The sequence below is a fragment of the Callithrix jacchus genome, chromosome 7 (genome assembly GCF_049354715.1).
Source record: "Callithrix jacchus isolate 240 chromosome 7, calJac240_pri, whole genome shotgun sequence".
Taxonomy (NCBI): domain Eukaryota; kingdom Metazoa; phylum Chordata; class Mammalia; order Primates; family Cebidae; genus Callithrix; species Callithrix jacchus.
The window spans coordinates 121,016,315-121,037,580 of NC_133508.1; the positions used below are offsets into that span (position 1 = coordinate 121,016,315).

At 40.8% G+C, this 21,266-nt stretch overlaps 2 long non-coding RNA genes across 2 annotated transcripts in view; one reads left to right on the plus strand and one right to left on the minus strand.

The window, feature by feature from the left end:
* Positions 1–21,266, plus strand: part of LOC128928203 (uncharacterized) — a 49,395-nt gene that overhangs the window by 25,410 nt on the left and 2,719 nt on the right. The gene's annotated exons all lie outside the window — the stretch shown is intronic.
* Positions 269–20,809, minus strand: LOC128928200 (uncharacterized). The gene is made up of 4 exons (XR_008473004.2): positions 16,401–20,809; positions 11,872–11,934; positions 8,633–8,684; positions 269–7,631 (listed from the first exon to the last, which is right to left on the minus strand). It is a non-coding gene; the product is annotated as an uncharacterized LOC128928200 (long non-coding RNA).

Genomic DNA, 21,266 nt, shown 5'->3' on the forward strand with positions numbered 1-21,266 from the left:
GTATCTTGATCCCCAGCTATCTGAAACCGTGGTCCCTAATATCTAGACCTTGGCACACTTCTGAGTTTTGATGCAGCAAAACTCGACTGAAATCGGTGCCTGAGATTTAAGAGCTGTTCTGACTCAGACTACATGCAATTCTGCTACAACAAAGGTTCATGAAGAGACACGTAATATATATACACTTAAAGCTGCAAAGTCATTCATTAACTGAAGTGTAGATTGGGTAGTTGACAATCTGAACTACAGAATTTTTTTTAAATTTTAATTTAGGTTCTGGGGTACATGTGCAGATCATGCAGGATTGTTGCATAGGTACACACATGGGAATGTTGTTTGCTGCCTCCATCCCCCCGTCACCTACATCTGGCATTTCTCCCCATGTTATCCCTCCCCAACCTCCCCACCCCCTCACTGTCCCTCCCTTGGCCTCCCCCACAACAGACCCCAGTGTGTAATGCTCCCCTCCCTGTGTCCATGTGTTCTCATTGTTCAACACCCACCTATAAATGAGAACATGTGGTGTGTGATTTTCTGTTCTTGTGTCAGTTTGCTGAGAATGATGGTTTCCAGATTCATCCATGTCCCTACAAAGGGCATGAGCTCATCGTTTTTTATGGCTGTATAGTATTCCACAGTCTGTATGTGCCACATTTTCCTTGTCTAGTCTATCATTGATGGGCATTAGGTAGTTGATATTATAAACAGTGCCGCTATGAATATACGTGTGCATGTTTTTAAAGCATATTCTTACCACTTTCAAGAGCATTTTTAAGCTAGTTTCAATGTTTACATATTGAAATTCTATCTGATAAAATTGTATTTTGCTCAATATGTTCATCATGGCATTATTTATAACAGCAAAAAATTTCAAGATAACCTAACTCATTAATATTAGATAAATGATGAGCAAAATATGGTGCCTCTCTAGAGATAGTATTATGTAGTCATTAAAAGTGATTATCAATAGTTATATGGCCAGGTGGAATGGCTTATGCCTATAATACCAACATTTTGATGGGAAGCCACGGCAGGAGGATCACTTCAGGCCAGTTCAAGACCAGCCTGGGCAATATAGCAAGACCCTGCCTCTACAAAAAAACAAATAGAATTAACCTGGCATGGTGGCATACACCTGTAGTCCTAGCTATATGGGAAGCTGAGGTGGGGGAACTGATTGAGCCCAGGATTTGAAGGCTACAGTGAGCTGTGATGGTGCCACTACACTCCAGTCTGGATGACAACATGAGACCCTGTCTCCAAGAAAAAAAAAATTTCTTTAAGTTATGCAGTATAGAAATCACTCCCTCCTCTAGAGTGCTTACTACGTACCAGATACGATTCTAAACATTTTATACATATAAACTCATTAATCCTCACAATAACCCCATGTACTGGTATCTCCAGTTTAAATAGAAAAATTAAGCACAAAGAAAATGACATATCCAAAAACACAGAGAAAGAGAAGAGACAGGGTTCAAATCCAAGTAAGCTAACGGCATGGCTTGCATTTTCAACCACTCCGCTACATCCACTGTACTTCCCCTCCACCATTCAGTGAAAAACATAGGAGACAAGTTTGTGTACATTTTCATCGGACCTATAAAGCACAAGCATCTTACAGCAGAGGGCAAGAGTGGAAGTAATAAACAGAAGGGTATTAATGCTGATTATATTAGCTTCTTGTGCTGGGTGACTGAGTTACCCCCAACACTTGGCAGTTTGAAACAGTAAGTATTTATTTTCTCACTGTTTCCCCTTGCTAAGAATTTGGGAATGGCTTAGCTGGGTAGTTCTGGCTCAAGGTCTTCCTTGAGATCCCAGTCAGGCTATGGGTAGGGCTGCAGTCATGTGAGAGCTGGACTGAGGCTCGCGGATCTGCTTCTAAGAAGGCTCATGCATACGGCTGGTGGCAGTAGGGGCTCAGTTTGTTGTTGTCTCTTGCCAGGAAGCACAATTCCTTGTCAAATGGGCCCCCACACAGGCTTCTTAGGTGTCCTCAAAAAGTGGCAGTTGGCTTCCTTCGGGGTGAGTGAACCAAGAACAAGGAGGAAGCCACAGTGTTTGCTATGATCCAGGCTAGAAAGTCACATTCTCTCTTCTACCACATTCTGTTTGTTGGGATCAAGTCACTAAGTACAACTCTTAGTCAAAGGGAGGAGAAGTAGCTTTCTTCTTTTGAAAGAAAGATTATCAAGTAATTTATGGATGTTTTAAACCACAATAGCTAGGGGATATGGTTCATGCCTGTAATCCCAGCAATTTGGGAGGCCAAGGTGGGAGGATTGCTTGAGGTCAGGAGTTGAAAACCAACCTGGGCAACACAGCAAGACCTCATCTCTGAAAGATGAGTCAAGCATGGTGTTGCATGCCTGTAGTCCCAGTTTTTCAGGATGCTGAGGTGGGAGGCTTTTTGAGCACAAGAAGTTGAGGCTGCAGTGAGCCATGATCACACCACTGCACTGCAGCCTGGGTGACAGAATGAGAGCCTGTCTCTGCAAAAAAAAATAAAATAAAATAGTTCTTAAATGGTCTCAACTAAACAAAAACAAACATTTTAAAAATGTTTTTAAACTATCAAGTTAATCATATTAAGATCATGGAAGTCTAGGTCATTTTTTCTTTATTAGTCAAATTTTTATATTTTTATGACTAAAAACATGAAAAGACAAACTGGTATTTAATATTTAAGTAGTTATTAACATGTCTGTCATTATACCCAATGCACTCAGCAATAAATACAACTTCTCCAAAGCTCAAATTCAACTCTATCAAATATTCCTCTGGTCTTTATCACCTCTTCTGAAAATGACAGTTCATCTTCAAATGTCTGAGAGGAAGGGATATTTTGAAAAGTACATGCCTCTCTTCTGCTCTCCAAGGTATTTTGATGTCTGCCTATCAGTCCAGGCAGACCTCCTCATAAGCCTAGATGCCCTTAGAATTGTGTGAAGTTGCACAAAAACCCCGTGCCTTTAGCTTTTTCGAGGACACTGCCTATTATGTCTCTCAGCCTGTAGGATGCACTGCCACGAAAAACCTGCTCTCTTGAAGAATCGGTGTGCTTGTTCATTGCCGAGTTAAAAGGCTTGATGAATTTCCTTTCTTTGTCCTTGCTGCAAGGAAGCTCACAGTAATATACTGCCTTTTACAGTGAACATAGGTCTTTTTTTTTTTTTTTTTTACAGGATCCTGTTTTTACAGTTTTGTAACCTTATTTAACATAAGTCCTTTACTCAAAGCCACAGAAAGTCCTCTTTGGATAGGAACAGGTAGGGACAATGGATACTGTTTTCCTGCTTATCATGTGCTAAATAAACACTAGCAAGTTGGTTCCTCAGTGAAAAAAGTATTTTTATTTTCTTTTTAAGCATTTGAAGCGCAATTCAGGACTGGTTGAGGGTTTTCAGCTTTTCTAGATGGAGATCTTTGGGACATTTTTTGGAAGCAGAAAGTTGATATTATTATCAGGAAAATGTACTATTACTACTGTAAAGCTAGTTCCTATCCATAGTTGTCTAGAGAAAAAAAAAACTGAAGTCACTTAAAGTCCTAATGATGATGCTATAGCTCAAGATATTGTTTTATGTATTATAATATAAACTAGAGGTAGCTTTAACTATGCCATATACTTGCTGATGTAGAGAATTTTTTTAAAATATAGATTTAGACTGAAACTTGGAGCCACAAACAAAGGTGGAGAAAACCTACTTTTTGAGCAACGTACTCTGAACTTTAGTAATTGTCAGGACCATAGAGTTCAGACTGTCCTCTGTGTGTGTTAGGAGCATCCCCTGAAGAAAATGAGTTTCCACTGTCAGTCATGCTCAGACAGGAAAAAACATGGCCTTGGAGGGAGGCAAGGGAGGATCCCCACCAGTCTCATATGCTGTGGACTGAGACACTTGGGGTGTCTGACATGAGAAGTACATGAGGAGAGAGACCCATGAGAAGTGGGCCCTCCGCTGCTTGGGAGCCCATAGAAAGCAAAGCAAGACTTTCAAATGGGGATCAGAGCCTGCAACCCTGAAAGGAGTCATTGCGGACAGTCATGTATATAATCATTTTTACTTTTTCTCTGAACACTTATTGAGGACTTTCTCTCAGTGAAGTAGTTTGAATGTCATATACACCTCTAACCTGTTTAATACCTGTCACAGCACTGATGCATTATAATTCTATTTTTCTCTAAAACATCTTTCTCGGAAAAAAAAAAAGAAGATAAATATTTCTAGATGGCCATCCCATATCGTCTGTATACTCCCACGTGGACAAATACAGGAAAGCCAGCAGGGCAGACCAGACTGCGGACTTGTAGCTAATGGGCATCAGAGTCAGATGCTGGAAACACTCAAAGAGCCGAGCACATTCTGTAGTCTTTACCCCTCTGTACATTCTCTTTTTGCCATTTATTTCTGGCAAATAGTTTTAATGCATAATGGCCGACAAGGGTAAGAAAATGAAGTGTTCAACTTGCCACAAAGAATGAGAATTATGCTGACTCTTCAAATGCAAGTTTTCTGGCTGTTCAAGGATACAATAAAGCAAGCCCGGGGTAAAGATCAGCAGTCACTTAGGTATTGGTTGGTATTTCATAAATATCACTTCATAAATATGACTGCAGAGTGGAAGGATAAACCGATATTCTCGTAAGTGGTATCACCAAGAAACCATGGCCAGAGATATATATCAACTCCTGTCTGCCCTCAAATCCTTTAGAGTGCTAATTTGTAGGAATATAGCCACTCTGCACTAAATGGACTACATGTGTATTATTTCATTTAATACACATAACAACCCTATTATGTTGCAGACTGGGAAACCAGAAGCCCAGAAAGGTTAGGGAAAAATGCTGCCCATAGTCTCATAGCTTAGCAATTATCACAGAGCCAGTGTTTCACCCAGACAATCTGACTCTAGAGCGAATGTGCTTAACCATTATGCAATATTGCCTTCAGCTCTCTGCAGTGTTATTTTCTTATCATCCTCTGCATTCAATTAAATTTTCTTAAATTAGACTCTGAGCTGTTTTGCATCAGAAGAGGGAGTGGTCATGGTAAGGGAGTGCTCTGGCTCCCTGCCTAGAGTAACGTAGAGCTGTAAATGAGAAAAGCCTTGTGAGAAACTGCCAATGGCCCATCCTCAATATCCATTTTCCCCACCTCCTCAATGATACAACTAATACATATCTGAGTTTCCTTTGCAGACAGGTGTAGTCATATGATGAAGCTTCGGTCAACAAGATTTATGTAAAAGAATCCTTATGTGCATGAGGGCACACTCATCTTCCATCCTTCCTCCTTCCGACCATTTAGAACTTGGATATGAGTCATGGACCATTAAATAACCTTAACACTGAAAGGCACATACTTAGGATGGTGGAGCAGAAAAACAGAAACCAAGACTCTGATGATAGCATGAAATCGTCAGATCAATTCTGGAAGTCCTACCTCCTTTTACATGAGCAAGAAATAAACTTCTATTTTGTTTAAGCCAGTTACATGCAGCTAGGGACTACCCAAGGCCATTGCTTGTATTGGATTTTTAATTGTCCAAAAGCATCTGGCTAAGGAGAGAAATGAGGGTTGAAATGCAGCCTGCACTCTCTTCAACAAACTGTGGATCCTGACATCGGGCTGAGTCCACCTGGAAAGACAGGACATTGTTTTCTAATTCATTCAAAGGCCTACTGTGTTCATGAAGTCATGGCCCTATTTGGAAGGATCACTTTTTGCTGATTGACACAATACATTATATGAGCTAGCTGGAGCTTCATTTGAATTCAAGTCCAGAGAACTGAGCTATATAATAGCAAGACGTTACACAAGACATCTGGAGCAACAGAAAGGATTCAGTGGAATAATGACTACCCGGTTAACATGTAGAATTTAAAACTACTTTCTTTGGGCCAGGCATGGTGACTCACACATGTAATCCCAGCACTTTGGGAGACCGAGGCAGATCACTTGAGGTCAGGGGTTCGAGACCAGCCTGGTCAACATGGCGAAACCTCATCTCCAGTAAAAATACAAAAATTAGCCAGGTGTGGTGGCACATACCTGAATCCCAGCTACTCGGGAGGCTGAAGCAGAAGAATTGCTTGAACCCAGGAGGCAGAGGTTGCAATGAGCTGAGATGGTGCTACTGCAGCACTCCAGCCTGGGTGACAGGACAAGACTGTGTCTTAAAAAAATAAAAATATAAACTACTTTCTCCCATGTTCCCCAAAATAGCTTGGAGACTAGTGGTTATCTACTCAAAGGAAAAGAAGTCATTATATGAAAAAGATATTTGCACATGCATGTTTATAGCAGCACACTTCACAATTGCAATATATGAAACCAACTTAAATGCCCATCAGGCAACAGGTGGATAAAGAAAATCAGTACATATACACCGTGGAATGCTCCTCAGCCATATAAAGGATGGAATAATGGCATTCACAGCAACCTGGATGGAGTTATTCTAAGTAACTCAGGAATGAAAAAAACAAATAGTGTATATTCTCACTTATAAGTGGGAGCTAAGTTATGAGGACAAAAAGGTATATGAATGATATAATAAATTTGGGGGATTTGGGGGGAAGGAGGAGAGGGGAGTGAGGGATAAAAGACTACATATTGGGTACAGTGTATATGCTGTTTAGGTGACAGGTGCACCAAAGTCTCAGAAGTCACCACTGAAGAACTTATCCATGTAACCAAAAACCACCTGTTCCCCCTATTGAAATAAAATCAAACAAACAAACAAAAACTTGGAGTAGGGGGATCCAACAGAGAATTGGACTTCTTATAACCAGCAGGATAAGGGCTTAGAATAATTTAAATATTAATATGAAAAAGGGACTACTTTTTAATCATGAACTGTTGTGCATTCCTTATCTCATTTAATCCTCAAGACTACATTATAATTGGCCAGGCATGGTGGCTCATGCCTGTAATCCCAGCACTTTGGGAGACGAAGGCGGTCAGATCAACTGAGGCTGGGAGTTCAAGACCAGCCTGACTAACATGGAGAAACTCCATCTCTACTAAAAATATAAAATTAGCTGGCATGGTGATGCATGCCTGTGATCCCAGCTACTCAGGAGGCTGAGACAGGAGAATCACTTGAATCCAGAAGGTGGAGGTTGCAGTGAGCCGAGACTGCTCCATTGCACTCCAGCCTGGGCAATAAGAGCCAAACTCTGTCTCAAAAAAACCCCCAAACTACATTATAATTAGGTATTTTGTTTCAGTTCTACAGAAGAGAAAGCAGTCTGAGAGCAAATAAATAAATTGTTCAAGTTCACAGCTAATAAGTGGCAAAGCCAGGATTCCCACCAGGTCTGACTCCTAACGCTGTGCACTGAACCACTACTCCGTATTTCAGTCTAGCGCCTCCTAACTGATCACATGCCCAAATTAGTGAAGTCTTAAATTTGACTGAGCTTATGGAAATTTGAAAACACCCTATAATGGGCCCAGATGATGTGACGGAATCCCTTTGTTTAGAAGAGGAAGGTTGCCTTACTTGCTCAGTTATTTCTGTTTTGGAGGAGAAGTATGCTCCACAGATGTTCAAAGTGGCCAGGATTCCCACTCAGCGTGACACAAGCTCTCCCAGCTTCAAGAAGTCAGACCTAGACCTCTCTGTGGAAAGGGCAAGTCCTCTTTAATGAAATTTCTCCTCTGGAGGTACAGCTTCCCTCTGGTGTTCAACTTGAGTTCATCTTGGGATCACCCTACCCCAAGTTATTTTCAGGCAGTATTAATGTTTTATGACTTATTTCTTAGGTTCCTGCTGGAAAAAAAAATTACAACCCAGGCATTCTGCCTCAGACACTACAAACGGCTGATGTCTCATTTGGAAAAGTATATTTTACTGTGAGTGGAGGATATGCAAGAAATAGGAAATTATTTGTTAGAGTAATATCTGCTTCATGTTCTCCCCCACCTAGTGCCCGCACCCCCATCTCCACACATATACACCTTGGATCCGGTAGCAGAGCTCTATACTGACATTTCCTATATGGCTATAAGATTTACCCTAGTTAGACAAAGAGTTGTTTTTGAACAATTATTGCTTCTAAAAGTTGACTCAAGATCATTTCAGGGTTATGCCCTTAGATTCCCTTCTTTCTGGAGGTCTCTGTAGATGCTCCTCAGCCTCAGATGTGCACGTGTGTGTGTGTGTGTGCGTGTGTGCACACACATTTAAAATAATATATATTTCTACCTCCAGATAAAAGCTGATGCTCAATAAAATACTAATAAAATCGCCCTAGTACCCCAGTGAGGTCAGTAATGCCTGCTTTTCCTAAAAAGAAAAATGAAAAAAAATAAAGTGGGAGAGACAGCCAAGTTATACAGTGGCTGTGGTGTAAGGGAGAGACAGGAGCTTTTAACATCTCCCTCACCATGACTCCTGAATCCATCCACTCCCGGTGGAGCTCTATTCCCATCTGAGCTCACACACATTAAACCAAACATACCCTAGGCCTATTCCTGAAATCACTTCTTTTGCAACATTTAGGAGAAAGAAAATACAAATTTCTGTAAAGCAGTTGCTGCGACTTGTCCTAAAACGAAAAGCAGATAAATAATTTTTTAAAAAGGAAAATAGTTTAACAAAACAAATTCTGAAGACTTACCCACTCCACCCACAGGATATCTTCTGAGTAGGGTAGCGGACCACAGTGAAAGCTGAGAGGACAATTACACCTCATATTAAAAAGGTATACAGGAGAAAGATGACACCATTTCAAATTTGCATATTGGCAAATTTGTTCAAATTTCCACAAACTAATTTTAAATACATATTCTAAAGAAAATTATTTGTCAGGTGTTAGAAAAAAGCATTTTGGAGAGACAAGAACTGCCTTTCCTAAGTCCCAGATACTTAGGACTCTTCTTGTGTTAATAATTGTTCTGTGACAGCTTCATGCTAATCACATTATGTCTTTTTTTTTTAGATAGTCTCACTCTGCTGCCAGGCTGGAGTGTGCAGCAGTGCCATCTCAGCTCACTGCAACCTCTGACTCCTGGGTTCAAGCAATTCTTGGGTCTCAGCCTCCCAAGTAGCTGGGATTACAGGCATGCACCACCATGCCCTGCTAATTTTTGTATTTTTAGTAGAGACAGGGTTTCACCATGTTGTCCAGGTTTGTGTCGAACTCCTGACTTCAAGTGATCCATCTCCTCAGCCTCCCAAAGTGCTAGGATTACAGGAGTGAGCCACCACGCCCAGCCAATGCTAATCATGTGATGTCTCATTTCATTTACTCAGATAGTGCATATCTAGCATATAGGTGCTAGCATCATTCCCAGTTAAGGGATGAAGTAACTGAGACACAGAAACTTTAAATAACTCATTCAAGGCCACATAGATTTAAACCAGACCTGTTTGGAACTAGCACTCATGTTTTGAAATCCCAACCGTATGCTCAAGGAGGTGTTGTCTGTATTTGTTTGCCAGGAGATGGTAAGGGGAATGTAGAGTGTGGAGGAATGTGTCAGAGAAAGGACTAAAATTGTAAGAGGGCCTCTCGTGATACCACATTCTGTGTACATCAGTGGAGTATAAGTTTCATGGTGCATTTAGTATAGTAGTTAAAAAACTGCACATTTCCTTTGTAATAACCTTATAATAAACTATTGCACATTTTCCCCACAGACCAAAGTGATAAAATTATAAGCTTATGAATGATCACAAACAACTTATAGATTCCTACTGAGCAAAGCATCACAATGTTCAATAAATGGAAGCTATTACATTGCTGTTCTTGTTCAGATAATGGAGATACAGCATCACAATGTCTTCGAGCAAAAGTGGTTTCACAGTCTTCTTCTTACCAAACTACATAATAACCTCAGGGCTGTTCTTATATTAATGTATTACTTCATTCAGTCACTGAGTGCCTTTGCTGGACCACACACTACAGTGGTTCCCCCTTATCAGCAGGGGATACATTCCAAGACCTCCAGTGGCTGCTGAAATGGCAGATAGTACCAAACCCTACCTACACAGCATGAGGTTTTTTTCCTATACATACATACCTATGAGAAAGTTTAATGTGTAAATTAGGCACAGTACTCTTGCACTCTGGGGCCATTATTAAGTGAAATCATGGTTCCTTGACCATGAGCCTATGTTGCTGCTACAGTCAATCTGATAGCCTAGATGGCCACTGAGTGACTGGTAGGCTGGCAGTATATACAGCGTGGATGTGCTGGGCAAACGGATACACTCCAGGGGAGGCAAAATGGAATGGTATGAAATTTGCTAACAATACTCAGAAAGGCACACAATTTAAAACTTACAAATTCTTTATTTCTGGAATTTTCCACTTAATACTTTTGGACCTCAGTTGACCATGGGCAACTGAAACCACAGAAAGCAAAACCTTGAATAAGGGGGCACTACTGTATTCTGTTAAGTGGAAATACTGCCAGTGAAGGAAACAAAGTCCTACATTCTAGAAGAAATAGGCTTTAAATAAATAACAAATGTGTGTTTGTGTGTGTAGAAAAATAAATCTGATTAAGGGCTAGAGAGTGATGACTGATTGTTGGTGCTAATTTAGTACACTGTAGTCCAGGAAGACCTCCATGAGGAGGTGACATTTGAGGAGAACCTAATAGTGTAGCTACATAGGGAGATGAATATTCTGGCAAGAGGAACAACAGCTACAAAAATCCTGAGGTGGGATCTTGAGATCTTTGAAATGGGAAACAGCAAAGAGGCCTGTGGCTATGGAACAGAGCCGATAAGATAGAGAATGAGGGGAGATTGGAGAGCAGGCAGGGTCACATCACATAGGGTCATGCAGGCCCTGGGATGACAGGGCCTGATGCTGTATTCTAGTGAGATGGGAAGCCACTACAGGGCACTGAGCAGGAGAGTGTCATTTATTATCTGGCATGTTTTAGAGAATCACTCTGTCTACTGTGCCAAAAACACACCATAATACCCAAAGATCCTAATGACAGGTGACAGCCACTCAGGATTTTGGAGTGGCTAACCACCATTTAGTAACCACAGTACTGAATGCCAGGGCAGTAACTGCTGGTGTCTCCACCTTCAATCCCCACAGAAATTGAGGCAAGGTAATCTGAGCCTATCCCTAAAGGAAAAATCTTAAGATGGGACTGAACACACTGAGGACAAATCTGAACATAATTCAGGAATATAAACTTAAAAATTATACACACATCTACTGATGACATCATGGAATACAGTATCACAATTGTGTTCTGGAAGAAGGCAACCAGGGCAGCTCTAGGAATCCCAAAGGCTCACCTTCCCTATGTGATGGGCAAGGAGATGCTGACCAAGTAACAGCATTACAGGAGTGTTCCGACTGCAGGATCAGCTACTGTGTGTTGATTTGCCTTAGATTAGAGTCCAGAGAGAAGAGGGAACTAGGAAAGGCTCACAGAAAACAAGAAGGCTGAGGTGATAGAAAGCAAAATGGGCCCACAGGAAATTAACTAAGACAGAATTAAATGCAGGCCTACTAGGCGTCAGACACTATATAAATGTGGTGTTGTTTAACTGCAACCACAACCCTGTGAGGAAAACGAGGCTCAAGTATGTCCAATAACCAGCCCAAGGTCAGGCACTTGATGAGCGGCAGAGCAGACATTTAAGCCCAGACCTTTTGCTTTTTCTCCAAAGCTTGTGCTTTTTTATGCAACATTGAGTTGTGCTGACAGTGTTGGCACAGTGACAGAGAGAAAATTGTCCTAAATAAATGGGAAAATAAATCTTGGGCTATTCATTACCCAAGCTTTATAAGCAAGCCATCATCCCTGTGGCAGGGTTGAGCCTGCACTAGAGAAATCTCAGTGCACACCTAGGAAGCATCATTCCAGTTTATGGTGCCCTTACCTGCCAGATTAAAGAGGTGGGGTCTGTAGGAGAAAGTCTCCCCCGACACAGTCTTACCTGGAACTGAAAAAATAATAGAAACAGAATTACAGCAAACAGGAAAAGACTTCTCAGACTGAGTGAGCTATTTTATTCAGGAATCATTAAGCATTAATTTTAACCATTTCTTATTTAATCTCCATCTGGTTTGGAATTTTAAGAGAACCTAAATTGCACAATATTTTAAAATATAGTTAGCTGCCTGAATCCACTGCATGTAACAACATGCATCATCATTGTCGCAGGTGAATATATTTTTATGCCTCCATCCAAATATGTATTGAGCATCAATTATGTGCCAGGCACTTTGGTAACTGAACAAAGAAACTTCTAAATCCTGCTGGTGTTCTTCCAGAAACAATCAAGTCCTCCTGACACATCTCTGATTCTTAATAACACATACCTGATGGAAACCTTCCCAATTACATTATATATAAAACCAACTGCCTTTGGAATTTGGCTATTCACACTAGATAAAAAAATATGATATACAGATCATTGTCGTTCATTTTTCAGTAGTCTTGCATCTTGTTCTCATTCTCTTAAGTCTGGTTATTATTAAGGAAAGAGAATTCTCAGAACACGACAGCGTATTAATTTCCATTGGCCAAATGTCAACTAAAAATGACTATTTCTTATGTGTGGTTGGCATGTGCCTGTGTGGAGATTGTTAAAGTTTCCTGATGTGTTCCGAAACTCAGATGGGCCTGGGTGTGGAGAGATGAGAACACCATCATGAACCAGGCTTCCCATCTGGCTGGTCACCTTCTTGTTGCACCATCGTCTCTGGAATTAACATTTGGAGGCCCTCCAAGGGAACATTCTCTGAGGCAATGTTCCCAACTGAGCTTCAAGTTATACTTCTGAGTTATACAAGACAGAAGATAGTGTTATCTCAAAGGCCATCCCTGTGCTGCTAGGCCAGGGTGTGCTTCCTTCCCGGAGTTCTGCACGTTAGACACTAATCCTGCCTGCCAGACGAAGATTCATGCAGGCAGAGGTGGCCAAGCTGACAAACTAGGCGACACGATATGAGCTCGGGATCTCCCTGGGGCAGATGGAGAACTTTGCAACAAAAACCACCACAGAGCTGATGGTAAGCTCTAATATATTAAAAGATGAAATCACAGTGTCAAATTTTAGAGCTGGAAGGAGGCTATGTCCACCGTTCATTTTATAGAGGAGGAACTAGCCATGTAGAAAAAGTAGGTGATGTAACTAAAGACATTTCACTGTTAATTTGCAAAGCCAGCCCTGGTCCCCATGACTACAATCCCAACCTCAGCTGTACACATAGAGCCACAGTAGCCACCTCCTGTTGCTGTATTTTCTAGAACTATATTCTCAATGGGCTAAAAAGGAACTCCCACTAACTCATAACATATTCAGGCCTGCCCATAGGAGATTCTCTCTCCCCACCTTTTTTTTTTTAAAGTAATCTTAAACTTGTAGAAAAGTTGTGCCTATAGTAGCAAGAACTGTTTTCCCTAAACTATTTATGAGTAGGTTGCTAGCATGACGTCCTGAGCCCCTAAATGCTTTAGTGTATATGTATCATAAACAATGACAACTATCCCATCTTATAAAAAATATATTTCTCTCAAAATTAGGAAGTTCACACTTATACATTACTACCATCTAATCCACAGATCGCATTCAGATTTCCTCATTTTCTCAAAAATATTCCAGTCCAAAATCACACAATGCTTTTAGTTGTTATACTGTCATTCAAGGTAGAATAGTTTCTCCGTGTTCTCTTGACTTTCACGACCTTGACATTTTTGAAAATTATAGGACAGTTTTTGGAGAATGTACCTGATTTTATCTTTGTTTGATATTTCCCTATGATTAGAGTCAGCTTTTTATACTTTTGGCAAAAATAATGCAGAAGTGATGCTATGTGTGCCTTATTGCCTCCTACTGGGCAGCACAGGATTTGCATTTTTTCCATTTCTAATATTAACATTGATCACTTAACTAAGGTGGTTTCTGCCAGGTTTCTTCACTGGGTAGTTACTTTTTTCCCCCCTTTGTAATTAACACGTTATTTTTTTAATTTATTTTTATTTTATTTATTTATTTATTTTTTTTTTGAGACGGAGTTTCGCTCTTGTTATACAGGCTGGAGTGCAATAGCGCGACCTCGGCTCACCACAACCTCCGCCTCCTGGGATCAGGCAATTCTCCTGCCTCAGCCTCCTGAGTAGCTGGGATTACAGGCACGCGCCACCGTGCCCAGCTAATTTTTTGTATTTTTAGTAGAGACGGGGTTTCACCATGTTGACCAGGATGGTCTCAATCTCTTGACCTCGTGATCCACCCACCTCGGCCTCCCAAAGTGCTGGGATTACAGGCTTGAGCCACCGCACCCAGCCCAATTAACACATATTTTGTGGGTAATACTTTCAGCCTGGTAGCCATCCCAGTCTTCATCAAATTTTCAATTTATTTATTCAATTATTTATGTTAATATGAGTACATTGATTTTTATTTTATTCAAAAGGTTCTAATCTGTTACCATTGTTATCTTTCTTATGTTCATGGGGAACCCCCTTCCTGCAGGATTGTGTGTCCTTTTGCCATGTTCTTATCGTCTTTTGTGCCCTTCATTGCTTTCCAGAATACGATTGTGCAGACTTACTTTGTAATTGCCCTGGCCCCTCTGCTGAACCAACCAAAGATGTGGATGTTAGCTGTCCTCATTGCTAGGAGTTTGTCACTGATTTCAGGCACTCTCAGAATACAGAGCTAGAAAATACACATACACACACACACACACATACACACACACACACACACACACACACACACACACACCCCAAACTACGTATTGAAAATCATGAGTTCAAACTGATAACTACAATTCTAACACAACACTAAAGAGTTGACTCTTTTTTCTCATTTCCACGTGTGGAAGTACCTTCTCCAGCAGTGAAAAATCTGATCCACATTATTCCTAATATATTTCCTTCATTGGTCCATCTCTACGGCTGTCCCACTGTCTCCTCGTCTGGACACTTTCCTGGAGGGCAGCCCTTCTTGCCTTACTTAGGCTCCAGTACTCCATGCTGGGCCCTGACTCACCTGCATAGGCACCTTCCTTCCCCTGTTGGAGGGACCATGGAGACTTCCCTCACTGCACCTGGAAGGCACCACTCTGCTCAGTCCCTGCTAAATCTTTGTGAAGAATTTTTCAGGAAGTAGAGAAAAGGAGAAAGGTGAAATAAAAAATGACAAAACTCTCTTCTCTCTTCTCTCTTTTGTCCACATGGCCAACTCCTAGACCCCTTAAGCTTCACCATTATTCTCAGGGCCTCCACAGTCCACCATCACTTTCTTCTAACCTGTGAAATGGCATGACTCACACTGCATCATGGTCATTGGCGCATGCAGGGTCACTAGCCCTAAGGTAATTTAGGCAGCTGTTATAGCCTCTTTATCTTTTACAGACAGGGTCCAGCATAGTGCTTACCATGGAGTTGGAAACCAATATATTGTTGTTGAATAAGTAAATATTACATAAATGAATGGATGCCCATTTCAGTTATAACCACCTCTTCATCCCATAGATGCATTTTCCTTTTAACTAGTGTCTCTTAATGATTAAATGTTGTCTAGAGCTACATGGATAAATATTGCTATAAGTTGGATATATGTGCCCCCAAATTTTATGTTGAAATTTGATCCCTAGCATTGAAGGTAGAGCCTCATGGGACGTGTTTGAGTCCTAGAGCTGGATCCCTCATGAATGGCTGGTGCTGTCCTCCTGGTAATGAATGAGTTCTTGCTCTGTCAGTTCCTGAGAGAGCTGGTTGTCAAAAAGAACCTGGTACCTCCCATCTCTTTCTTGCTTTCTTTCTCACCATGTGTTCTCTGCACATGCCAGCTCCCCTTGCCCTTCCACCATGAATGGAAGCATCCTAAGTCCCTCACCAGAAGCAAATGCCAGTGCCATGCTGCTTGTACATCCTACTAAACCATGAGCCAAATGTGTTAGTCCTTTCTCACACTGCTATAAAGAACGTCCCGGATACTAGGTAATTTATAAACAAAGGTGCTTTAATTGACTCACAGTTCTGCATGGCTGGAGAGGCCTCAGGAAATTTATAATCATGACAGAAGGCAAAGGGGAAGCAGTCATCTTCTTCACAAGGCAACAAGAGAGAGAAGAACAAAGGAGGAACGTCCAAACACTTATAAAGCTATTATATCTCATGGAAACTCACTCACTATTAAGAGAACAGCATGGGGAAACAGTCCCCATGATCCAATTCCTGCTCTCCCTCAACACATGGGGATTACAGGTCCCTCCCTTGACTCATGGGGATTACAAATTGAGATGAGATTTGGGTAAATACACAGAGCCAAACCATAACACCAAATAAACTCCTTTTCTTTATAATTTACCATCCTCAGGTATTCCTTTATAGCAACACAAACAGACTGACAGAAAATTAGTACCAAGGAGTGGGGCACTGCTATAAAGATACCTGAACATGTGGAAGCAGCTTCAGAACTGGATAATGGGCAGAGGTTGGAAGAGTTTGGAGGACACACAAGAAGAAAAATAAACAAAGAAAAGTCTGGAAATTCTTAGAGATTGGTTGCATGGTTGTGACCAAAATGCTGATAGAAATATAGACAGCAAAGTCCAAATGGATAAAGTCTCTGATGGAAATGAGGAACTTACTCGGAACTGAAGCAAAGATCACCCTTGTTGCTATAGCAAAGAACTTAGCTGCATTGTGACCATGCCCTAGGGCCAAACTTAAGAATGATGACCTAGGGTATCTAAAGGGAAGAACTCTCTCAGCAGCAAAGCTTCAAGAAGGAACATGGTTGCTTTTAACAGCTTATGGTCATATACAGCAGCAAATGAATGACCTAAAGTGGAACTTACCATTAAAAAGGAAGCAGAGCATAAAAATCTGGAAAATATGTAGCCTGGCCATGTGGTAGAGAAGGAAGGAGCATTTTCAGAAGAATTCAAGGTCACTACAGAGCAACCACTCACCAGAGGGATTTGTATCATTAAAAGGGAGCCAGGTGCTAATAATCAAGACAATGGGGAAAAGGCCCCAAAGGTGTTTCAGACATTTTCAAGGCTACTCCTCCCATCACAGGCCCAGCAACCTAGGAAAACAGAATGATTTCCTAGGGTACAGCTGTTCTGCTCCAGCTCAAGCAGCTGCTCTGTGCATCCCTCCCTCAGTCGCAGCTGTGGGTCAAAGGGCCACAAATATTAATCTGGCCACTGCTCTGAGGGTGTAAGGCATAAGCCTTGGTGGCTTCCACGTAGTGTTAAGTGTGTAGGTGCACAGAATGCAAGAATGGTGGAGGCTTGGCAGTTTGCTCCTAGATTTCAGAGAATGTATCATGAAGCCTGGGCACCCAACAGAAGCCTGCCACAGGGGTGGAGCCACTGCAGAAAGCCTCAACTCGGGCAGTGGGAAATGTGGAGTTGGAGCCCCCTGGACAGAGTCCCCACCAGAGTACTACCTAGTGGAGCTGTGAAAATAGAGCCATAACCCTCCAGACCCCAGAATTATCAAGCCACCAGCAATGTGCAACTTCAACCTAGAAAAGCCACAGACACTGAACTCCAACCTATAATAGCAGCCATGTAGGCTACACTCAGCAAAACCATGGAGACAGGGCTGCTAGAGCCACTGGGGCCACACTCTTCATACCAACGTACTCAGGATATGACACATGGAGTCAAAGAGTATTTTGGGGCTTTAAGATTTAATATTCCCCCTGCTGTATTTCAAACTTGCATGGAAGCTGTTACCCCTTTCTCTTGGCCAATTTTTCCCTTTTGGAATGGGAATGTTTACTGCAAGCTTGTACCACTATTGTATCTTGGAAGTAAATAAGTTGTTTTTGATTTTATAGGCTCCCAGCTGTAAGGAATTTCTCTTGACTCTCAGATAAGATTGGGAACATTGGACTTTTGAGTTGATACTAGAACAAGTTAAGACTTTTGGAGATTATTAGGATGAAATGACTATATTTTGCAATGTAAAAAGAACATGAAGTTTGATGGGGAAAGGGTGGAATGCTATGGTTGGATATGTATCTCCCCAAACCTCAAGCTAAAATTTGATCCTCAATATCAGAGATGGGACCTAATGGGAGGTGTTTAGGACATGAGGGTGGACCCCTCAAGAATGGCTTCGTGCGTCCTAGTGGTAATGAGTTCTCACCATATTAGTTCTCACAAGAACTGGTTGTTAAAAATAGTCTGGCACCCCCTTGCCCACGTTCTTGTTTTCCTCTCTCACTGTATGATCTTTGCATGTGCTGACTCCCTTTCACCATCCACCATGAGTGGAAGCAACCTGAGACCTTCACCAGAAGCAGATGTTGATGCTGTGCTTCTTGTACAGCCTGCAAAACCTTAAGCCAAATAAACCTCTTCTCTTTATCAATTACCCAGCCTCAGGTATCCATTTATAGCAACACAAATGGACTAGACAAATACCTACTGTGTATTGTAGGAGTAGATAGATGGTAGCAGTGCTATCTTTATACAGGAACTGGAGTCCTACTGGCCCTTTCAAATAAATCAGTCAGAAAGGAGCTATCTGCTTTTCCTTCTTGAGGAGCTACCCATGTAATAAAAATATTAAGTGTTTACAATGCTCGAGGCACACACATTATAAACACCTACAAGGTGCTCTGGCACATTACATGTATCCTTTCCTTTCCATTCGTACATGGGTTACCTGACCTTCCAAGCCTAGGTCAGCCCTCATGTTATACATGAATCTTTGCTCAATAATTCCAGTCCACATGAACTCCTGCTCTCTGGATTTCAATTGCACCTATAATTAGTATGACAAAGCCAGCCCTAAATTTTATTTACATTACGTCAAAATAGACTATACATCTATCGAAAACAATAACAGGCCTTTTACCTCCTTTTACCAGTGTTATCTCCAACAGTGTCTAGAAAAATATTAAGTGTCTGATAAGTATTTGATTGACTCAATGATTGATTAACATCTGGTAAGTAGCAATAGAATTTTTAATAGTCAGTATCCCTCAACCTATTCCTTTAATAAATACTCATAAAACATTTTCCTTTATGGAAACTAAATGGCTACAGAGAACCATCTATTATAAGAGTAAATCTATGAAGTCTCAGGGAACCAGATAGCATTCTAAAAAGAACATACATGTAAAAGACATATCTGACTATTATCCAAATAGAGAAATAACTCTTAAAACTCAACAAGGAAATGAACAATCCAATTAAAATATTGAGAAACTATCTGGACAGACAGTTCACCAAAGATTATATACAGATGGCAAGCATTGAAAAGATACTCAACATTGTACATTATTAGGGAATTTCAAATTAAAACAAGGAAGTATCACTATACACCTACTAGAATGGCTAACATCCAGAACACTGACAAAACCAAATGCTGGCGAAGAGGTGGAAAACAAGAACTCTCTTTCATTGGTAGTGGAAATGAAAAATGGTACAGACATTTTAGAAAATAGTTTGGCAGTTTCTTACAAAACCAAACATATTCTCACTATAAGATCCAGCAGTCATACTCCTTGGTATTTATCCAACAGATCTGAAAACTTATGACTACACCAAAACCTGCATGTGAATGTTCATAGCAGCTTTATTCATAATAGCTGAAACTTGGAAGTAACCAAGATGTCTTTCAACAAGTAAATGTATAAATAAACTCTGGTGCACCCATATGATGCTATTTACACATACTACCTTGGGTGAGGTATGGTGAGGGCAGACACAGATCAAGAGGGAGGAATTGGAAAGAGTTTTACAGTCAGTTACACTCACAGTTCCCTGGGGAGAATATAGCTTGCTATGCAGGGCCACTCAGGGGAAGCACCAGGGCCACTCACAAGACGGAAGGAGAGAGGAGAACTGTGAGCAAGCACCTTGGCCATGGTTTCAGCAGGAAAGAATGGGCAAGTCACAGTAAGCAAGTTTAGGATTGAGTAGTTCAAATAATTTCCATGAGCTCTTGGGCGTAGAGACGGTGACTGGTTGTCTATAGCCGGGCCTGGGAGGGGCTTGAGGTGGGAACATACTGGCTCAATGCATGAGAGCCTAAAAAGGGAGACAGTTGGGAGTGTGCACTTAATGGGTCACTCAAGAATGGCAACTGACTGCCTCTAGCTAAAGCTTAAAACTGGGTCAATTCAATTTTTTTTAACTATATTACACAATGAAATTTTATTCAGTGTGAAAAAGAAATGAGCTACTGAGCTACATAAAGACAAGCAGGAATCTTAAATGCATATTGTTTAGTGAAATAAGCCACTCTGAAAAGGCTGCATATGCTATGATTTCAATGTCAGTATATGACATTCTATGAAAGGCAAAACTATGGAGACAGTAAAAAGATCAGTGGTTACCCGAGGACCAGGGGGAAGGAGGGATGAATACATGAAGCACACAGGATGTTCAGGGCAGTGAACCCATTCTACCTGATACTATAGTGGTGGATACATGTAATCATACATTTGCCAAAACCCATAAAATGTATGACACCCTTAGAATGTGCAAAGAATTCACAACACATAAATGTGCAACTCTAATGTAAACTATGGATTTTGGTTTAGTATGATGTGTCAATGTTGGTTCATCAATTGTAACAAAAGTACCATATTGATATAGGATGCTGATTGTGGGGGAATCTGTAAATGGGAGGAGGAATCAGGTATGTAGGAACTCTGCACTTTCTGCCCAACTTTACTGTGAACCTAAAACTGCTCTAAAAAATAAATCTATTAATTAAAAAGAAACACAAAGAAGTCTAAATGACTTCTAAATGTAAGTCATTTAAAAGCAGAAAGCTGAAAGAGAGCTTTCCTCCAGAAATCAAGAAAGAAAGAATGGTGACAATTATGAAGGCATTATGCAATAAAAAGTAGTAATGAAAGGGATGTTGGAACCCCATTATTATTAAAAGACAATCTAAAAAAGGAGTCATATTCATAGAACGTTTACTGATGAGATACTACATGCGAACCACCCCAAGAAGCATTTAAATAATGAGACATTATCTCGTTTAATCACATTTAATCCGTACCTATTACTCATAAAAAGATATCATTAATCCATTTGAAGATGAGGAAGCTGAGATTCAAAGATGATAGGTGACTTGCCCAGTTTGATTAATTCAAGTAAGCAAAGTTGTCTCTATAGAAGATGGTGTTTATTTATCATGAAATCTTCTCAGAGTATAGTAGGCTGCTTGCTCAGAATCTTCTCTGAAAAGCCTCTATAATAAATAAGAGCCATCTTCTATAGAGAAAGAATTGACAACTTCAAGAGAATGCGGTCATCTACACCATATCATACA